At 39.8% G+C, this 23424-nt stretch overlaps 1 long non-coding RNA gene across 2 annotated transcripts in view; it reads left to right on the top strand.

Moving 5' to 3' along the window:
* Window positions 1–23424, top strand: part of LOC130403963 (uncharacterized) — a 65920-nt gene that overhangs the window by 31135 nt on the left and 11361 nt on the right. Inside the window, exon 3 of one of the 2 annotated variants that reach the window (XR_008904135.1) lies at window positions 19489–19578. The exons of the other annotated variant lie outside the window; for it this stretch is intronic. This is a non-coding gene — a long non-coding RNA (uncharacterized LOC130403963). Of the gene's footprint in view, window positions 1–19488; window positions 19579–23424 lie in introns of those variants that run through there. 2 annotated transcript variants of the gene reach the window in all.

Genomic DNA, 23424 nt, shown 5'->3' with positions numbered 1-23424 from the left:
AGAGAGTGAGCAACAGGAAGGGTCTTTTATAGCTTTCTGTGTATCTGAAAGCAGTTGGGCCCACCACCTACAAAAAGTTCTCTAATAACTTCTTATTCTTAGAGTTCCAGTCACTCAAAAAAACTGTTACATGTGCATTCTCTGAACTCTGATTGCGTCACACTCAAAGCGATCTGTTACCTTTGATTCATTTGCATGTCAATGCCTTCATATGCCCTTTACCCCTTTGCCAGCCCCTAAACTGATGATGTCCTTCCCATACATAGACTTTAGGGAACGACTCGGCAATCCATAGTGTTCCCTATATATACATTTATTTGTACTATTTAAACACCAACACACATTGTCAACGATCCTTTTGTGAATAGGCCCTACTCTCTGTGGAGACTGAATCAAACATGATCGTGTTCAGGAAGGATTCTTGTTGGCTTTCACCCGCAGAGAAGACGACTGACCTAATTCCTTGATAGATTCAATTTGAGCTCACAAATCAGTATTAGGGAGGCCAGAAGTACCAAAAAAAACTCTAATCCAATTCACGTCTAAATCTCCACATGTAATTGTTTGGTAAGGTTTTTTTGGTGTGAAAATGGTTTCAGATATAGTCAGTTCAAACTGTATTATACTCAGTCTCTTTAATCAGTTTATCAAGTATTATATACAAACATATGTTTGCACATAAAACAAACATATGCCACATCAGTGGGTGTAAGGTATTTTTACTTTTGAAGAATTAGCAGGATACACTTCTAAACAACGATTCTAATCTATTAGGAAAAACATGTAAACGTAAGATGTTTCTGGTTAAATTGACTTTTAGTTAATCTGCTCTTTAGGGCATGTTACTTTGTAATAACACATTCATGTAAAAATATTGACCAAACGATGGCTCTATAGAGCGGTGCGGCTTCCTGAACGTCTCTTGGGCAGGTTTACACCGCTAGACACACAGTACTCATATGGTGTTCTCGTCTTTAGTCCCCGCGTTGCACATCCCTGTAATTCCTAGCGTGAATATCTGTTAAATATCCAGTATATTTCTAACTTTAGAAAGTAGACCACAAGTAGAATCTAAATCTATGTGGAACACTAATGTTTATGGTAACGTTATAATGCTCGGTAATTATTTTTATACACTGAAATGCAATGCGAAATATAGTAGCCTGTCAAACTTAGGGGATTTTCATTGAGAGGAGGTAGGATTGGTTTCTGGGTCACAGGGCCTGTATATCTTCTCTGACGCCATGCTTCACACCAGTCCAAACCAGGCGAAACACCAGTATCTTTGTTAAATATTTATCTCCACTGTCAATAATTGAATGCTCATTATTTGAACCTGAGGAGTGCTGTGATTCCAAAATGTGCTGCTAATGCGTAGGGCGAGTGGCCTGCCTAATGGCCTGGTGCTGTGATGAAAGGAAAATGCACAGAGTGATTCGTATTCTTCTTCTGTTCAGTAGGTAAGAGAAAAGAAACTGCGTTTCGCATGAAACATTCACAACCGTTGTCCTGACTTTTTTGAACATCTGAGGTTTTTTTTGTATCCCACGATTGTACAACTGGAAAGGAAGCTTGTTATCTCTGACCCTTTAAAAAATCGACTCCTTTCTTAAAGCGGTAGACTGTTATTTATATTTTTTACCCTGAGAGAACAGAAAAGCGGAAATTCCAGAGCACAATCAAGCACCCACGCAGGGAGACAATCACACAAGAGCCAATTTAGGTGATAAAAGACAGGCAACGCATGAATGTGCAAGTAAATATGTGGAAAAATATAACTAAGATATGCCACCCAAGGCAATGGGTTGACATAATAATGCTAGCACTGTCCTGCAGCTATAGAGCACTCACCCAGTAGAGTTGTCTATTAATTCAAGCAGGAAGTGTCTGCTCCCTCTCACAAAAACTTTGTGAGAGAATCTTCTATACATAATCATTTTCTTCTTTGATGTCAAGCACAATTTATTGTTGTTTGTTGTTGTTATTAGGCTTTTCTGTGTGAACAACTGAGAATTAGATGTTTTGACAAGTGTGTGTGTGTGTGTGTGCATGTGTGTGTGAATGTGTGTGTGCGTGCGTGCGTGCGTATGTGTGTTCGTTCTATGGCTCAAGGACCTGTCTGTGCTGTAAACAGAGGGAGGGTAAACAGGCAGCTGGCGTTCTCCATTGTTATTATCCTGTTTGTATAATTAGCCTTATAAATTAGTCTTATAAATTGCTTACATCAAAGGCACCATCCCCTAAACTTCCCTTGCGTTTAAAAAAGAGTGTGTGTGTGTGTGGGGGGGGGGGGGGGGGGGGGGGGTTGGACAGTGCCGGTCCCCCTCCCTTAGTGACTCTCTGAGCCAACTGAGGATTTACAGTCTCCTGGGTGTTTTCCAAGATTGTGTTTCTGTATAAAACATCACAATCACATTGTTATTCAAAGCACCATTTTTTTTTATATAAGACATTCCGTAAAAAAGAAGAAGATGCATCCTGTTTTCTCTGCATCCGTTCAAGTTGTTCAAGAGAGGTTCCGGAAATGAATGAATAAATAAAATTCACCCCTGGCCTTCTGGACACTTTTCAATGCGGGTGAATATTTCAATGCTTCCAAAGTTGCTTCACTCTTGGTGGAGATACGTGTACAGTGCTTTTTAATGACCCGTACTGAGTGGGCTAATGTAAAAGTGCTGGGGAGTACAGTGTGTGCAGATTCCCCAGCACTCTGGAATGTCGGAGTGAACAATGATGGGCTGGCAGCTGGAAGTGGTGAGAGACAGCACATGTCAGAGGGGGTTTGCACACATTTGATTGACAGGACCAATGCTGCATCTGCCATCAATTTAATGGCATTCATTATTCAATGTATATTACTTAAAAGCATATGCAAAATTAAGATTAAGCCACAAAAACTCATTTTATGTGGTATTTAAAGAATAATATGCATAATATATTGCTTGTTAATATTTATGGCAAAGAATTTCAAGCATTTCTTGTTCTTGAGCTAGTCCTCTGCTGAAAGCGTTGACTCTCATGATTTCAATTAATAACTAAGAAAGTAGGAAGAGTGCCAAGCAGCACAAAACTGGAAGCTCTTACACAGAGGAGAAAAACCTGCCAAGGGGAATTTATCTCAGAGTCAGATTCACTTATGTGTAAGAACAAGAGATTGGCCGCGTTGGGTGTAAAATACAACTAGACCCCCCCAAAAAAACAGAACTAGGCACAAAATATATTTGCCTGTTATAAGGTGTTGAATACATGGAATAGAATACGTCATCCTCTGTTTGTAAACTAAAGTCTCCAGAAGAAAGCTTTCCTCAATACACAAGTTACATAACTATGGATTGTATTAAAGAAAAAGCAGAGGATTATTCAAAATAAAAAAATATATGCAGAGAGAAGTCATGATCGATGCATTTTAAATGTTTCAGTTAAAAGTAAGACCTTTTCAACATAAACCACCAAACAGTGATGCATAGATCCCATCATCCATATGGGGGGTCATACATTCAAAACAATGCACCCACATTGTCTCTTACTGACCACAGTATAAGGCTATCTGGCTACACATTTTGACCACAGCTTGACAATCAGTGTTTAAGCACAAGAACCAATAACACTTAGATTAAATTTCAAGTCATCAGTCATTAGAGGCATTTCCCCTCCAGCATAATAACCCTCCTTAATCACTCTTATGGTATTATTAACCAGAAACGAATTATACAGGCCCTCACCTACCTGTGTTACAATAAAGGCCTTCCTTTTGTTTCTTTTTTGCGTTACATTGATTTTCATTTAATTATATATATTTTTCAAAGTGAAGAGCGACCAGAACAACTTTCAGCCCACTAATTGTATGTGTCTCCTTGATATTTTAGCGCTCTATTCACTTGTGTGAAGTATAAAATATTTTTCCCTTCCATCTTTTTACTAGTAATCCAAGGTCTTCGTTTGGAATAATGCTGCAGAAAGAATCAAATGTGTTGGGGTTTCTTCAACCAAGATTCTGCATTGTCAAATCTGATTCTTCCGCCCAAACTCATTGCCGACTGGACGTCGAATCATATGTGACATATGTGGCTCGATGATGCCTAATTTTCTGTGACTTTTGCGTGGTTTAAATGCTTGAAAATAATCAATTGACTTATCTAGGTTTCCCGCAGCTATCCATAGGCAAGGCTCAGTGCTTCGGATAAATGACCAACCAAATCTACTAACAACTTTACTTTTCTTAATATGAAGAAAATGTGTGTTCTTGACAGCATCTATATTGTCATACAACTATACCATTATAATGGTCCATCATAATAAGTAAGTAATATATCTAGGATTTCAAACTTTTGTGGGTCTCAGTTGCGAACATATAAAATAAAAACAAATATGTAAGAGCGTAAGACATACCTCAGCTGAGTTCGTGTCAGCTCAATGTTTCAGTTGAGGTTACGCCAGCCATCATCAAAATGGCCTCACCAAACATTAGATAACCAAATCATACTTTCTTAGTTTTGGATATGCGAATACTATTTAAATATTACTGCAGAACTTTGATACCTGCCTTCCAGTCCGAGAATTGGCAAGACCGACAGCTACAGACTTTAAAGTAAAAAAATGATTAAATATTGTAGGGTTCTCCCCAGGATTTGTTTTCCATGTTTTTGGATTTATTGTTGTTGTTCCACAAGCAACCAAGGCCAAAAGATACAAAAAAGCTATAATGCTAATTTAAAAAACAGGAATTTTAATGACGTTTTTAAATATCTGTAGATCTGTAACAAAAACCTAATGATTATACATAGCTTAAATTTGTTATTCGTGCCAGCCCATCTTAATTATAAATAAGATGGCTTATTGAGCCATCCCGTATTCATAATGTTAAGTACTGTAGGACCACAGCTGAACAGATATCATTGTTTTATTTCAAAATATGCCATTCTCTAATGTGCTATAATATGAATAAACACTATGAGCAGTTCTCTATTTGCTGTTTAATTTCAGCCTGCATTAGGATTGCATTGTGCTTGATTGACACTTAGATGATGGCTTGACATTCTGTCATCACTCACACAGCAGCGCTGTCTTAATATAATTAAATTATGCATGACTGCATTAATATTATAGCGGCATGGGAGTGCCCGCTCTCTGCTGACAACAATTCTGCCATTTCAGTTGCATCTGTTGCGAACTTAAGCTTAAACACCATTTTAAAGGATCGCAAAACCTGTTATATTGATTTTGGGAAAGTCCAAAGTAGCGTGAATGTAAATGTGAGGGTTGCTCTTCCTCCTTATACAGTCCTGTGTGCAGCAGGGGTCAGTAGATGTGCAGAGAAGACCCTGTAGTCATCTGATATCGGTAGAGGACTAAAGGTTAGAGGTGTTACAAACAAATTGGCTGGGTTTGTTTTCTGGAACCCCCCCTGAGGGAGAGAGACCCTGAACTGACAGGCCCCATGTAATTCTTGACAGAGGAAACTTTGTATCCAGACAGTCTCAGCATCGTGTTATTAAAAAGATGAGCATGGCCGTGGAAAATAAATAAATAAATAAAAAATACTGATTAAATTTTAAGCAGCCGGCGGGCCGATAGTTTGCCTGAGGCATATTTGTCAGTTTCAAAGGGTGTTTTTATTAATTTTGTATTTTGCATTTTGTTAGTGGAAAGAGCGTGCACCACTGGGAGCGCCACAAGCTACAGCCAGCAAAGCCTATAGAAGGCAAAACGAAGACGCAGAGCATATCAAGCAGATCCTGCACACTTAGTGGGAGAAATCAACTCTAGATCAGCAGCCTACCCTGCTCAGACCCCCCACTCTATTCTGCACACACACACACACACACACACACACACACACACACACACACACACACACACACACACACACACACACACACACACACACACACACACACACACACACACACACACACACACACACACACAAAATGTCAAACACAACACAAACATGTGGAGATGCATTCAAATAAATTAATTTGAATATATCATTCCACACATACACCCAGACACAGACAAATAAAAAAAAAAAAAGCCAAACATATCCTGCCTGCTCACACATATTCCTTTATTATTATAAAGATTCTTTGTTCTCCCTTCTGAAAGTGATGAAGTGAATGCTTACAATGTTTGTATCAAATAATTGAAGCACAAGATGCTAACGTTTCTCAACTACCAGCTGTAGATTAAACTGCCCCAAAGTAAGGCTGGGTGATACGACCTAAAAATTCAATCTGGATTTTTTTCAAACTAATGGCCAATTTTCGATTTCAGGCTCAGTTTTTCTCTAAACAAACTAAAAAGACCGAAATGTATGGTCCATCATTTACAGCATCTTAATGAAGACTTATTTTTTTTTACTGTATTACTGGGGACCACTTCGTTTGCGATGTAAAATCTGAAATGTCACCTTACGCATGACATGTCATGTGTAATGATTTATTTCCCAAAATAGACTCAAATTACTGTAGTAATCATTATTATCATAATCAAAAAAGAATGACAAGTGCTTGAAATGAATCATCGTTTGCGAAAGATCTTGCATGGACACATAATAGAGCTTGACTATGCGTCTTATTATGTAATCTACGGTTGCAAAGATAACTAATGTCATCACAAAATCCTGAACCTCAAAAGCAATTATATATATAAAGGAAAATAACAAGGGGTTATCCAAATAATTCCTAAACATAATTCACTCTTACTAATTCACAGATGTGAGCATAGAAAAATACCCTATTTAAATATCATGTGTCCGTCATGTGTAGTTCCATCTTTGTTAAAATATTGGTTATCACTAGTCCATTAGCGTACTACGATTACAGTATTTTAAATATTGTTATTTTGTTTAGAGTACATGAGGTTTATGTTAGCTTTACTCTCTCAACATCATGTTGCTGTGACCAAAAAGTCAGGAGAAAAAGGTTTCTATTGTGTCAATAATGCTACGGAAAGTTATAGACACTTGTCAGGGAAAGAACCATTCCTGTATGTATCCATGTGGTATGCGGGGAGTATTAATGGAAGCGTATCACAAAACAACAAACCCAATGAGTGCTACCTGGAGTTTCAGAAAACCTAGTTAGACAGGATCAAACAGCACTTGAACACTGCAGCAAAGACTGCCCTAAGGCTATCATTTGCTGAAGCTTTACCTGCTGCTGGTTGAGACTGAAGTTACGCATGGAGACAAAGCACAGCACCCAAGAGAATGCCTGCTTTAGTACCAACACCTCTTTTAACCAAAACATTTTTGGATGACATGAGGTGTACAATCCTCAGGATGACTTATGCTGTCTTAGATAGAAATACTACCATTTGCTCTATGCACTAAACCTTCTGATCACTCTATTTCTTAATGGTCGGTAGGTATTTGTGTCAAGTCAATGAGAAGGAGCGGTCTAAGGAAGATGCAATGGTGTTATTTAAAGTCGAAGGAGTTAATTAGTTGATAGGGGACTGACTGACGTTATGTTAATGTGATTACATTTTAAGCAGCCGGTGGGCCCATAGTTTGCCTGAGGCCGTTGTCCGTTTCAAAGGGTTTTTTTATTAATTAGGTGTCAAACACCATAGGTGAAGGCACCTATTGTTATTGTTACTGTTGTTTAACTCCACTTTCTCTAGCTTGGCTTCTTCCCCTGGCTGTTTTTGTAACTTGATTGACATTAAAGCCAATCTTTAACGGCTAAAAATGCTTCCCTATTTGAACCACCAATAGGTCAAAGTTGGTTTAAAAGGCTTAATCTTGGATCCGCTTGATGCTATACTATTGAGCCTGTTGTCATATGATGGTTATTATGCTCTACAACATTGCAAGTGGAACCATTTACTTCCTAGACTGACAAGATTTTCTCACATTTAGATTTTTCTCAAAAACACAGTTTCCCATTCCTCCTCCTCCGACCTAGACAACGGGTCCTACTGGAACCACTTTAATTTGATGCTGCAACTCCATAAAAATTTGATCAAATCGGTCAACGGGAAGCAACAATTGAATGCCACAACATTATAAGACTGTTAGCCATAGTTGTTGATCTATTGCTGTGATTTTGTTGTCAGATGATACTCTTCATGGCCTACAAAGTGGCTATTAAATACAGCCAAATCAAATATAATGAAAAAACACTTATTTCGACCTACTCCTAAACCATTATTTCAATGTCATCAAACTTGCTTTGTTAGACTATTTGCACCGCCATTAGGGAAAGGAAAAATCAAGAGTTTAACAATGCCAAACAGTATTGGTGTCACAGCCAGAAACATATTGGTTACCATCTCCTTGAAAGGAAGTGCATTTAAACACTCCAATGTTCAATGTCAAATGACACCTCAATTTTTTAATCAGTATTACCTTCATCACGCGATTATAGACTGTGGCCTCTATACAAAGTCTTCAGACGCATACGGTAGTCCTGCCTCAACACGAATGCAGCCTACATGCAAAGGTGTATGACCATAATCGGTTGGTGAGTATTTAGCCACTCAGCGATTTCGCTCCGCAACGATTTTCCCCTGTATTCTACACGAATACCTTTTAAATTCATTGAAACTGCATAATGTAGAAACCCTGTTTTTAATTGTATGGTCAAAGCAGTGTGTCTTCATTGGAACTTAAGTTCCAATGGATGTTTCCAAATAGAGCCCTCACATTGGGCGCGGCCATGCAGCGTTATGACCTCCAACACGCTTAAAACACTGCTAGTCCTTTGTAATACGGGACACCGGCCGACGCCCCACCCGTGGCGCGTCTGGTGTGCGACCCGCTCAACATTGAAGCTCTAAACTAAACAGAGTCGGGATCAGACCACAATTAGTTTTGAAAGACACAGACTTCCTCCACAGAGCACCCACTTGACGTTGCAGCTTTGCTTTTTTGAGTAATTCCAAGAAAACTTTAGTTTTAACCCATTAGACCGTTTCAGAAATGAAATGTCTTCACCTGAACAGCCCTATTTCAATCATTGTTTGGGATGAGCCTTACCGCCACATATGCTACCAAAGATAAAATTGACCTTGCATCCTCATGATAATTGTTCGCATTCTTGAGCCCTGCATGTAATTCTTTGACACTATCCTGCCAATATCACAGAGAATCTTAGATATAAACATCACAGAATTTCAAAGGCTTTTCACAGACTCATTGATTTGTTATGCTGCAGCCTTTCAATTCAAAACACTTGAAATAAATTTCAAATCCAAAGCGTGTCTTTGTTAGTCTTTGCTAACTATCAGCTACACATGGGGACCTTGATTTGATGTATTTTCAATTGGTCATTTGTTAATGTGGCCTTTACGCGGGTGCTTTTGGTACAAGAAAGATACATCCTATGACCGACCATACAACATGATTGACAAAACAAAGGACATTGGAAGCATAAACAGAAAATGATAATAATTTAATTGAGGGAAAAGGTTTAGGAAGCAGAGAAACTTTCTTGCTATCCGTGGTATTAGTTCTTCACTATTTGAAGCCCTTACTTCTGTTGACACAAAGAGCAGCCAAAGGCTGCAATCTGCTTTAGTTTGTTAAATGATCGTTCCTCAGTGGTGGAGTAGCGTTTTTTTTTTTCTTATTTAGTAATAACGTATCGTATTTCTATGAAAACTAAACATGCGTTTCATGAATTGATTCAGAATAGGGAGTACTATACCTCAAACCAATCAAAAACTCATTCTAATGTCACCTGACTTAAAGTCTGCCAAAGATAACATATTTGTCTAAATAGGAAGTAACCTTGGACACTGCTGTTTCATTTTATATTTATTTATATTAAAATCATGCAGTATTTTTGCTATATCTTGGATGCTTTCAATATTTGCAACCTTCTAAATTCATCGTCATCACATTTATATTTTCAAGTTGTCTCCTATTCATGTCTTGTGTAGCAAGTTGTACCTAAGAGCGTACAATGTAATTGTAATTGTGATGAAACGTTTGACATATTCACATAAACAAGGAAAATCCCAAGACTGTGTTGCAGAAGACTAAGTACATCTTCACTGGCCTATAATTGACTATACAGAGATTAAAAAGGAAGAGTTCACATTTATAACAGAATTGCACCTCACCTAATAGTTAGTCATTTCAATATTAATCCTAAATATTTTATCATCATACAACAAATTCACTAATTTATCCGTCTTTCATGATGGGATTTCTGTTCTTAGACAGTTTGCTCCTTTTTTCATTTTTGCTAAAAACTGAAAAAACACGGCTACACATGCTGCGTTCACATTGGACTCAGGCAGACGGACAACAGACAAAACATTCTGGACTGCATTGGATCCACAGTAACAGACAGTGGATCTGTTTTGAAGTTGGATTACTCTGTAGGGATCCTTTTCATAATGTCATCATATAATCTGGTCCTGACAATAACAAAAACAAGCCCTGTTCAAGCACTTTTACATCGACAGGGCACTAATTGCCCCATAAAGGAATACGTTGCAGCCTGTTTCGCAAATGATATACTTCGTGATACTTCACCCACACTTGACCAATCGAAGAAAATGTCTGTCCACCTTAGACCGATCAACCTAAAATGATTGGAAAATAGGGTGTTCAGCCATCAGAACATCAGCCATGTTTAACCAAAAGAGGGAGTAGGCAATTTGTGATTGGCTTCTTCAAATAATGGTAACCCAATAGGAAATACAGGGGTTTCACCTTTTTGTATCACCTAGAGATAAGGTAAAGATTGGAAGGCCTGTAATAGGAACTTACTTTTAAACTTTTGTATAGGACATTTTAAAATGAGTGTAAACCATTGTAGCAGGATGGGCCTGTTGTTTGGGCATCCTGTGAGAGCCCGAGAATAAATGATTGAACAATGCGTTTTGGCTTTGTGGTCAGTTTTGAAGAAAGGACTCGGATACCACACCTAGATTTGAATCATCCTCAACAGTATATGTTTGCAAATGGCTTCCTACCGGCAAATACTTTGAACAAGTTGGGAACTATTTTTTACACTTTGCCATAGGCAGTTCATTACAATAGTATTTTAAAGTATTTTAAAAAAAAAAGTACATTGACCTTGTGCAATCACAAAATCCTTAACCAAAAATAAAAAATAAAACTGTTCTTATTTTTTTTATTAGCTGTACTTTTAACATCATGTTGCTGTTAGCAAAATGTCACGAAAACAATCCGTCCACTGTTGCGACAAAGCTATGGAAAGATATTGAAAAGTAAAAGCAATCTTGTTAATATTGGGAGGCAACTAGTATAAATGTTTTAATGGAAATGTATCACAAACAAACTAACTATATGTGTCATACTTGGAGTTTCACTAAATCTAGTTAGATAGGATCAAACAGAATTGAACACTGCAGCAAAGGCTGCCCTGAGGCTATCATTTTCTGAAGCTTTACCTGCTGCTGGTTGAGACTGAAGTTTCACATGGAAACAAAGCACAGCACCCAAGAGCTTGTGTTTCTTCATGATCTAGAACCGCCACCACATTGAAATAAATACAAATCCTAAGCATTTTTGGACGACATGAGGCATATAATCCCCAATGTGGCTGATGTTGTCTTGAAAAAGGCAGAAAAAGCCGAAAGAAATGGCCACAAATGCACTTTAAAAAAAAATACCACGATTTGCTCCATGCAATACACCTTCAAAATCACTTTTCATTTCTAAATGCTAGTAAGGTATTTGTGTCAAGTCAATGAGAAGGAGCGGTTTGAAGTAGATGCAACGTTGGTGTTTAAAGGTGAAGGAGTTAATTAGGTGATAGGGGGCTGACTGAGGCTATGTATATACAGCACACTAGACAGCCAGATAACCCAAACAGGCTGCTAATCATGCTCTCCACTTCTTCACTCCCGCATTCATCTCCATGGCCTTTTGAAGTCGAGGCTGTCAGGAGCATCTTGACATACACTCGGCTCTATTGGAAGCTTTGTTTATTATGGTTGATTCTGAATAAATCTCAAATAAAATGCTAAATTACATTTAAGTGGTGATGGGTTAAAAAAAAAAAAAGACCAGGGAAAGAGTCCCTGGCGTGGCTTTCTTCTTCTTCCCGGTTAGTGTGTGCCACGGTGCCCCAGACGGATATGGGGAACCGCAAGTTTTTCATTTCAAATGGAGTACAGGAGGAAACTGAGGTACTTAATAAACAAAGATGGAATTCACAGATGTTTCTCCAAGACTAGGTATTCTATAGCGCATGTATAATCAGTAATTAGTGGTGTCACAGTATTAATGAAATGACACTGTACCTCCTAAGTCATTTCTCCGTTTCCTAAGGCTCAGTTTGAGGATCATTATTAATATTTGTTCCCTAACAAGATTGTACTTGTTTAAAGACAGGCTGGAAATTGCTTTGAGATTGGTACATGTGATGCGGCATGACGATTTAAGTGCTGGAATCAAACATGGGAGGAAAATGGATTTAATACACTTTTTTGGGCTAACTTGAGTAACCTTTTTTAACCTCTTACTGATTTTGGCTTAGCAGATTCCAGGATTTTTGATGTTGTCCTAGTGCCTACAGCTCAGGAATTGATAGAAAACATATTCAAGTCACTAATACTCTATGCTGATGACTTGATATTGAAATACGTGAAGCTAGACAAAATGAAACTAAGCGTCTGGTCCAAATTGGTATTGATTATTAATCCCTATCAGTAAAATCCCATTTTATACTTAACGGTACATGTATTGTACAACCTATTTTGTATTCATTATCCACATTATCCCCCCAATGTCTTTTGTTGCTTCAATAATGTTTGTCATTAATAATAATAATAAGGATTAAAATACATGTATATACTCGGTTTCACAAATAATATCTTCTTTAGAGTTAAAGAAGTGAGTTAATTGATGTCTAGCTGTGATCCAAATGAGTATTATTGAGCAATTAAGATCAAACCATAAAAAGGATTATGAATTAATGAAGAGGGCATCAATTAATCATTAATGGCAAATTACGTTGAGTCTAGGCTCTGACACATTATGTCACTTTTATAATTGTTTGTGGTTATTAGAAAATGGTAATATTTTCCTTTTCATGTTTTTAGATATTATAGCATATGTATTGTAGGATTGGCCTTCTGTTTATTTGTGTGTTATGTATTCATGTGTAGTTGTCGTAGGTAATAGGTGCAGATGTGTATACCATTGTGTGTGTGTGTATGTATATATATATGTGTGTATATATATATATATATATATATATATATATATATATATATATATACATTAGTATGGCATTAATATCCCATTCCATTACTTATATTCATTTGTTTGAACAAGGAAGTAAAGTTTGTTGGCATAATCAAAATAATTAGTTTTGATCAAGGGCTTCACTCTTTGGGATGTTCAACAAATACTCTAAATTATGTATTTACACACACACACGCACGCACGCACGTACGCATGCACACACACTAGCCTTCCATTTACAGTAGACCTTTGGTGTAGGGTGGCTGTCCCTGTTGACAAGAAGCATTGGTATGAACATGTACCGTAATTCTGCTTTTTTCTCCCACAGCCCCTTCCCTGTCTGCTCAGCCTCCCTTGGCATCTCCCCTTCAGACATACAACACTTCTCTGATGGGTTGACCGGTTCACCATCGGATACAGCTCAGCTGCATTTATGAAAACATAATTGAAAATAACTGCAATGGCCGTGTTACAGGGTTCAAGGTTATTTAGGTGCATTTATTTAATATGGAGTCAACAATGAGGCAAATGGAGACATCACAGAAACAGTCGATGCTGCGGATCCCTTGCGAGTTCCCTTAATACAGACTGATGCATTTTTCCCTCTCTATTAGCCATTACTGTCCTAACCTCATACAAATTACGCTCGTAAATGACTCCAAAATAGTTCCTTCTACCATTTCCATGCCAATGCTTATTTTAATGTTCCTTGTCTTTCTCTGCTCATGGATATGGAAATTGTTGACTTAATTCCATTAACGTTGTATTGCAGCTCAATCTCTTTTGCTCCGAGCATCCGTGCTGTGGCTTGTCTTGTCTTTTAGCAGTTCTGCATCAGTGATCTTGGATAGAACATGACGGTTACATTAATGTCCTCATGTAAATTACTTTCCACACGTATGAAACAAGCCAAAGGAAAAAAGATATATAACATGGACCATTCATTGCTTCCCTATGACAGGAGCATCAACACAACATTCGCACTGCACAGGCCCAAATGGCCAAATCTATTATCCTATACAACAATTTCCCTGTTACAGCCATTCAGGAAGATGGCCAATAGGCCAACAAAAGGGTAAAAAGCAATGACTGAGAACACTCCCGCAGCGTATTTTAACAAAGCAATTGAAAATGAGATGAAAAAAAAAATGAAATAAAAATCTTCTACTGGGCTTCCTTCACATCAATGCAATGTCAGAAGGGGCTTGCTTGGCGTGTGCCGATGATTGACAGCTTGGCCTATGCCCTGGAAAAAGGGAAATAGATGGGTTGTTGAAAAGATTGGTATTTATATTTCATCACAACATCAATTGAGGTTGATTTCATGACAAACAGGGACATTTACCCTGATCCCATGTAGAGAAAAACAGAAGGATTTTTTCAAACGGAAATTAGAAAGAAGCAGCATTGATATGACATGCAAGAAAATAACATAATAGGATAAATTCCCATTTAATTTTAATTTTTGAGTAAACATTGTATATATAAAACAAAGTGTGTGTGTGTGTAGCTTCCTTATACTGCCCCCCAGCTTATTTGAATTGAGGCCATTATAAACATGAAAGAACATCTAGCACAAGTTTGTCGTCGATACAACAAAGCCATGTCCCCATGACATGTGTTGATCCTATGATCTTCTCCCCCCCACTCTGCCCGCCAGCTTTTCTCCATCACACACGACCGCCTAAACTAGATGCCCGTCTCCTTCCTTTGAGAACTTTTCTAGTATTCAAAAAGTTATTGAAGTCGAAGAAGCAATGAATGGACACATCCATGGTAAGACATAGTAAACATTTTTATTAATTGATTCAGAAATAATAGGTAAATAGCCTATTTCTATTTTGTCTGTTTTCTCATCATTTTTTTCGCATCTAAAGAGGCTATGGGTGTCAAAGGCTGGTACCGATTCCTACTGTTAACCAACAGCGGCTAAATATTTCCTAAAGAAGCAATGGCAATCTTTGTGATGTGCTGTGCCGTCTATCACAATGAGAAACGGCAGTGGTTAATGCCGGGACATAGATCCCAGCCCAAACAGCAGTGTGACACAGCGTTTAATTACAATGCATGTCTAATTGAAAGGCCCCTGGAAAATAGTGTGATGACTCTCCGCTCGCAGCACGGTTAAGAAACTTAATTAATTATGAGGCGCCGCCCTCCCTCTTTTATTCTAAGTCACTGGTGTCCCCGCTTCAGTGAGCTGATGACATTATCAGCCCTTCATCCTTCAGAAAAATGAATGGCATGGCAGGAGCGTAATCAAATGAGCTGTGGAGGCAGCCAGTGAATATGTCATTGAGTGGGACCGCTCCCCGAGTGAATTGTGATTTATCTATATGGGCTGCTCGTCATGCTAACAGACTTGCTACACACCATACTTTAACCTAGCCCTGCCATGTTTGACAGGCCCACTAGATCACTCTGGGGTCTAACAGTAACATGGTCTGGGGACCTCTAGTCCTACCCCCCTACCACTTCCTCTATGCCTCTTACTCTCACTCTCTCTCTCTCTCTCTCTCGCTCTCTCGCTCTCGCTCTCTCGCTTTGCTGTCTCTCTCTCTCTCTGTCTCTTCTCTCTCTCTTGCTTATTCTCTCTTTCCTCTTCACCACCCAAATAGGCAGTATCCATGCAGGTGACCTGAGATGGCCCCTACTTTAGAGCACTTCATTTGAATATCATTATTTTACCTCATTGCTCCTTTACCTCAAGATCCTGATCAATAGGCATATTGTATGGTGCTCATGTAATAAAGCGATTGGTTAATGGGCACTTTAGTTTGCTGGCCGGCCCAAATTTAACAAACAAATCACCCAACGTCTAAAGATTATCTTTAACAGATGGATGAAAACATTTCCCATAATATTCTGTTTAAAAGAAAAACAATGACGATAAATTTCAGGAAAATAATCCTTAAATTGGAAAGCCTCATATGATCTCTCGCTACCAAAAAGCTTTCTAAAGTTGTTTATGATTTGTATCAATTTTTTGTAAATACGTGATGGTTATCGTCCCTCTGTGCGCTCTGGCAGTGCTTCACATCAAGGAATGCCGTTTCGAACAGAGACAAGTAAAGGCGCTGTGGAACCCTTTTTTCCTCCTTTTTCCTCCTGTACACAACGATGTCTGTCTCGCCCCAGCCGTGACTAAAGTGGGTTTGATTAGCAAGTCTCTAAACCTTGGGTACTGTGCTGAAAAGAGGCCAGCTGACACTCGGCACGAAATCAAAAGCTTCACTGTAGAATCAAAAGAATTCAGTGTGTCTCTGCATAAACATGAGCACAGCAGAGACGGTGGTGGGCTGTACGGTATGTGCGTCACCTGAAATCACCTCCCTTACACACGAACACTGTAGTCACACATCCCTCCAGCGTTGCCATCAGGTGAGATTATGCTTCAACGGGAGGTAAAAGAAAAATAACTCCTATGGGCTCCACAGCTCTTATATATTGTGACTGTTCATTTGGCAATGGCAATGAGACGCTTGTTCTTAATTCATTATTTGTGGTCTTTGTGTTTTGGATAATGTATGGCAAGTTAGACATTTTTAGGCATTTCTTTGGATTATCCAAAGAAAAACCTGGAAAAACATTTCTGTTATGAGAGAGATCGCATTAGCGGCTTGGTATTTAGATTGTATGTTTAGATTGTCTGTTAGCATATTCAGTACTAAAACAGTTTTTTGCTGGATGTTTGCATATTTAAAGAATTTGTTTGATGGGCATTGTATTGCAACTTTTTCAAGTTTCCATACTTTCATAAATAGTGTATCCAAGCGTTAAGTAATGCTACAGACTTTAACACTTTAAAATTGTTAATATATGTCTGCTAGTACAACACACCCCATGTCCTGTTTTACCATTTTGTGTAGTATTTCACCTTAAACCTGATTTCTGTAGTGTCACACAGAGATATTGTTGCAGCAGTTACAATTGGGTTTAATAGTTGAGAATGTCTTCAAATCACTGTAGCAGATATAAGTTTCATTCCCATTCATCCCAACTAAGGGTTTTTTATCTCAGACTCAATGCACACACATTTTTTGCAATGTTCCTATTCTGAAGAATCTTAAATAATGCACATTTCTTTCCGGACTATCAGCATGTAAATAGAGAATGCACCTTGCAGGCCTTGCAGGCTTGGCCATGATCTATGTAGAGCCATGACCTTGTTCGAAGAGGGAACGGCCTGGTGGTCACTGTTAACACGGCCCCAATGGTCTGTTCTGCGAGTGGGGATTCTAAATATGGCTGATGCATATAGGTTTGCTTCTGTGGACTTAAACGTGCTAGCCTCAGCGATGGCTGCATAGTGAAATGTTTACAAAGTATTTTCCAAAACTCTGTTAAAGTTTTCTTATTGCGACCGGCAAAGGATTATAATCCAGCACAGAAATACTGCCATTAAGTTTTCTAGAATGCGCTACTATCTAAGCAGTAGAAGAAAAACAAGTTTTGGGCTAAGAATTCTCAGAAGGCGGGGGGACATGTCATCCTCCTGGTTCTGACCCCAGGCACATTTTTGCCTCTTTTTAAGCTTTGAACACCTTTAAATATCAAACACATTAGGACCACTGTGGATGCTATTTCGTTCCTCTTCCATGAGTGATTGCCACCAAGAGAGCACCGTCTCTACGTGGCTGCACAAAGCTACACAGGCTATCGTATTAGCGCCATCTTTGTTTGTGCTAAATGTCATCCAAAGAGACAGGTCATTTACATTTTTGATAAAATGATCCTGCATATTTTATTTGTCTTGAAAATTAAAGAGTTCTTTAATCATTGTGGAAGGAAGGGACTTAGCTGGCGTGCTCATGTGTTTCTGATTGCATTAGAACTGATGTGCCGTAGCATGATGGATATTTAATAGTGGCGCTGTCCCTCTGTATCATGTCACAAGCCTGACACACACAGATGCTCCCTAACTCTCCTGCCGGCACAGAATTGCTTTAATTATTAGTCCTATCATCTGGGCTTGTAGGGTATAGGAGGGCTGTTGAGAGGAGAGGAGTGGGCGGGAAGGATATAAGAGGAGGAGACAGGAGTTCAGATGAGAGGAGGAGGAGGGCAGGAGAATTAAAGGGAAAAGGACCAGGGAAAATAGAACATGGGGGAGGAGAAGCGGCGATTTTGAGGTACACTTATGGATGAAAAGAGCAAATTTGTTGTTTTTTAAAGTATTTAAGTGAGCTTGCCAGGCACTTGGTGGTGAGGAGCACGAAGATATGATATCAAAGTGACAACTATACCCTGGTTTGGTTTGCTTCGCTATCCCTCGCGGCAGGCCTACTGGAGGGCCCTAATTGCTGAGTATATGTGTAGAGGCTCTGAAGAGCCTAGGGCAGCCCTGTAGTGCCCCGGGCAGTGTGCTGATCAGACCTCCCCGTCTGCACCGCTGTCATTCCGCTCAGCCACCATAGCGCTGTTTTGACTTCCTTTTGCCAGATTGCTCATGCCGATATTGGTGCCTAAGAAATCCCCAAAGAAGATGATAGTATCACAACAACCAGCATTGTATTACCCTGACCTTGCAATTTACTTATTTAACATTTTATATACAAAGGATAATATTAGGAAATAAAAGAGAGCTCTCCTTTCTCCTTTTGTCTCTTCTTTTATGATAGTCAAGTATCAAGCCGAGGGTTCTCCATATGAACTGGAGTTAATTTATTAAAGCAACTGCAGTCTCTCTCTCTCTCTCTCTCTCTCTCTCTCTCTCTCTCTCTCTCTCTCTCTCTCTCTCTCTCTCTCTCTCTCTCTCTCTCTCTCTCTCTCAGATTCAAAGCATTTTCTTAGAAAACATACATTTGCATGGCCGAAGCACAAAAGTTGAATAAGTTCCATGAAATACAAAATAATAATAGTGAAAAATAGATTATAATAATAATTTCTAAAATCCAATTTAACACATATTTTAATGCCCATAGAAAAAATAAATACAATGTTTGATGAAGATGTCGTGATAGGGTTTAGTTAACTTAACTATATATCTCTCTTTTCTCTCTTTCTGCCTTTCTCTTTCATTTCTCCATCTTCTTTCTTTTTACTGTCTCTTCTCTTTATCTCTCTACTCTCTCTTATCTCTTTACTCTCTCTTGTCCTTTCTTTCTTCTCTCTTTGTTTCACTTTCTCTTTTAACTCTCATCTCCTTTCTCTCTCCTCCATCTTTTTTCTTTTTCTCTCTGTTTATCCCTTTTCTCTCCCTCTTTTCTCCCTCTCTTCTCTTGAAATCTCATTCTCCTTGAGTTATGTTTTCGTTTTTTCTGTCATTCTTTCATAATTTCATACTTTATATGGTTATTCTCACACCTCTGCAGTGTTGACACCCGCCATTACAGTACAAACGGCCAAAACAAAAGACTCAGCCGACTCTATGCATGCTGCATCAGGAGCCCAAATGAAGCAGATTCATCACCATGAAGAGCAACTCACTTCCATCTGCTGGGGAGTGAAAGAGCAAGCTGAACTACCCGAAGGCTTCAGGCCTCAATCGGCAGCCAGGTTAGTTGCCTGATTGCTCCACCCCAGCCACAGCTAGTGGGAAGTATAGAGACAATCGCCATCTCTTCGATAGTTCTGGCACCAGCTACAGCGCACAACCAAATGCCTGTCCTTGCTCCTAAACCAGCTGAAGGAATGATCCTAATTGCTTTTCACTGGACACTTGCTCCAAGATGTTTGCCCAAACTACCCCCAGTCGAGTGGCAGTGACAGCTGATGCTCACCAGTGCAAACGGCGTGTTCCTACATTGAATTCTGCGCCTCGACAGCTAACAATGGCTTGAACGCTTCGACTTTGTTCGATGCCTTCCTCTTTGGGCTGTCCGGCTGTTTTGAATTTCAGCACCATTGCCGACCTGCCGCATTCCCTTACCTCCTCTTATGTCAAGATTCGGTTGTCTCCCCCAGCGGTTGGCCTTTCTGGAGGTTGAGGAGAGGGAGATCTTCACATCGGCATCCGTCCTCACTCTACCGGATTCCCGGCAATATTTCATTGTGGAGGGAGATGCAGAGGCATCAGGACTATCCTCTCCCAGCGCTCCAAGGTGGAACACAAAGTTTCGGCCCTCCACTTCCCAAAGATTGACTCTCCTTGAATCATGATGTGGGGAACAGTGGGCTATTTGCTTTCAAGGTGGCCCTTAAGGAGTGGCGCCATTGGTTAGGTGTGTGGAGGAGCTTCATTTCTTGGCTTGTACTGACAATAAATACCTGGAGTACATCAAGACCATCAAATGGTTTAATCCTGCCTTTCATTGCTCTCTGGTCATCCATTAGGTTCACACCTCTCTTCTCTCCTTTCACCCTGGAGAACGGAACCCTTTGTCCTCAAGCGACGCTCCTGGTGGCCGTCCACGGAGAGGGAAGTTGGGGAACATGTGGACACCTGTCTTGTGTGCTCCTGAAAGAAGATCTCCCAACGAGACCAGGAGACCTCCTGGTCTCTTGTGCACCCTCTGAAGGTAAACCCTTGCTCTTACGGTGATGGAGAGGTTCTCCAAGATGGTTCACTTCATTTCTGTGCCTAGCTGCTGTTCGCCAAGGAGACAGCAGAGACAATGTTATCACGTTTTCCATTTTCATGAATTCCCTATGAATGTGGGGCCACATCGGGGGCCACAGCTAATCAATATCAGGCTTTTTGTTATCTTCTTGATGCCACGAGCAGTCTCTCCTCCGGGTATCACATCGTTTCCCAGAACCGATCCACCTCGATTGTATCCTCATATGAGTAGATTGCGCACATAACACCTTACCTGGCCCTGCTTATAGTCTCATCCCTTCATTGTGCCTACGGTTACCAGCCACTGCTGTTCTCTGACCTGGAGACAGAGGTCAGTGTCCCCTCTTATTCGTCAGTGTCGGTTCCCATTTAGCCGGGTCTAGCAGGTGCTCCTCAGAAAATCGCCCCCATCTACAGGCCCGGGCAGAAGGTACGGCTTTCCACACGGGACCTTCCCCTTTGAGTGGTAGCCAGCAAATTTGCTTCCCGGTTTGTGGGTCTCTAACCAGTTCCATGTGATGAACCCGGTAGCTGTGCGATTCAGGCTCCCCAGATCCCTTACAGTGCCCCCCCCACACACACACACACACACACACACACACACACACACACACACACACACACACACACACACACACACACACACACACACACACACACACACACACACACACACACACACACACACAAACATTCCACGATGCAAGAGACAACCCTGTGATGGAGAGTCCATTAGTCCATTTAGTCTATGTGTTTTTTTCTCTCTCTCTCTGTCAATTCATTTTTTTACAAGCGTTTAATTATTTTGAGTTTGGTATTCCTGGTTAGTTTTTCGAGACAACACCTTTGTCTCTTTTTGTCCGGTATGTCTGACTGTCTCCTGAGTTGAGTCCTCTTGCCTGTGTTCACACCAGCCGTTACATTCCCGCTCTTTGATCTCACTCTGGCTCTATTTCTCGCTCTCTTGCTCTCTCTCTTTCTCACTTCTCTCTCTCTCTCTCTTTTACTCTTCTCTCTCTCTCCCTCTCTTTTGTCTCTCTTGTCTCTCTCTTTTTACTCTCTCTCTCTTTTCTTTTTCGTTTATCTCTCTCTTTCCACAACGCTCCCTCTCCCTGGCACCTCCAGAATGTGGGCCATCTGCATTGAGGGTGACACTGCTAATCACAGCCATAGAAGCGGCCTGACTGGTGTTGCTGGTGAACAGCCAGCCCAGCAGTGTGTGAGCATACTGAGTAATGCTCACCACACAATGACTCTGTCTGGGCATGCCAGGTCCATAAGCCTCCACCAGCCACGCCCTTTTCCTCTACGCCCTCACAATCACGAAGCAGCAACATGTGTAGGACTTCCTGTCAATTCTCTACGTTTTGGTCAGTGTCCCAGAAGCATTCATTGCAATAGGCAGATGATAGTCGTCAGTCATTTCCTATTTCCCCCATTGAAGCGGTTGTTTTTTGGCTATTCACGCCATTGTCTCTAAAATTAGATCATTATCCATTTCTTGTCTCTTTCTCAGTGTTTTTGTTTTTTTCTGTTTTTGGCCTCTATAAATTCTTCGTTTGAGAATGTCAGTTTGTAGGTGTTTTTATGTACAACGGGTTGACTATCATTTTAGAGTCAACTAACATTTTTGCAGTGGAAGTTCTTTGGGTTGCAATCTGCTACTAATTCATGAGTACAGACCACACATTTTACAATGTAAAGTTAGTTTATTGATGAGGTGGATGTCATCAGCAGGTCATTGGAAGATGAAGAAAATTTGGTGTCTGTACAAATGTACCCCTTCTAGAGCTGGAGAAATATATAGCAGGGAAATGACAGGGAGGTGGAGGGTATGAGTGAAGTCTGCTATGAGGGACAGGCAGACAAAAGGGGTTTAAATATAGGAGGTTCTTTTATAAGTGTGTGTGAGTGTTTGGGTATTTTTTTCTTAAACTTTAAATTGATTGAAAGGTTGTCGAATCAAGTTGCGAGGTTGTCGACTACTATTCTTGAATGATGTCTTTATATATGATATGATGTGATGCAAGGGGGTTTACCTTATTAAAAGAGGTTCACTTAGGAAGAAATGCTAATAGCCTATGTGGAAAGTGAAGAGAACCAATTGCCTTGCAGCCTGGTGTACCCAGTGCAGGGAACAAATAAAGACTTTCATAAGGCCAATTTGTTGTGACCTCAGAGCTCGGTCTTCCTACAATAGCACAATATTAATGTCAGAAATTACAAGGAAGCAACTTCCAAATAATACAAAAATATGTCTTTCCATTTGATTTGTTGAATTGAAAAGTGCACAAAACGGGGCTTATCTAGGGTGAACAGACAAGTCGATATTGTGATCTTCACTTTTATACTTAAAAAGGTGCCACGTTGGCATGGTTTATTGCTTCCACATGAACACAGAGCAGACCTGCAGTCAATGCTCAACAATTCACAAGTATGTGGCTTGTGAATTGTTCAAATGCATAAAAAATATATTAATGTTAATATAAGGTACATTTTCCGTGCAATATCTACGTTTATCTACAATCTTTAGCATTCAATTCAATTCGTGATGCCGCCATGGTATCATTCATAGTGAAGTGTTTAATGTAAGAAATGTGCCTTTTAAATGGAACAATTATCAGAAGCACAGGACCTAGCCTAAGAGACCTCCTCTCTCGCTTTCTCCCTCCCTGCCTCCCTCTATTTATATATTTTTTTGACTTCTGGATAAAACAGATGCTGTTCTGTAGCTCCACAGGACACATGG

Source organism: Gadus chalcogrammus, chromosome 14 (assembly GCF_026213295.1).
Source record: "Gadus chalcogrammus isolate NIFS_2021 chromosome 14, NIFS_Gcha_1.0, whole genome shotgun sequence".
Taxonomy (NCBI): domain Eukaryota; kingdom Metazoa; phylum Chordata; class Actinopteri; order Gadiformes; family Gadidae; genus Gadus; species Gadus chalcogrammus.
This window is presented reverse-complemented; position numbering and strand designations above follow the sequence as displayed.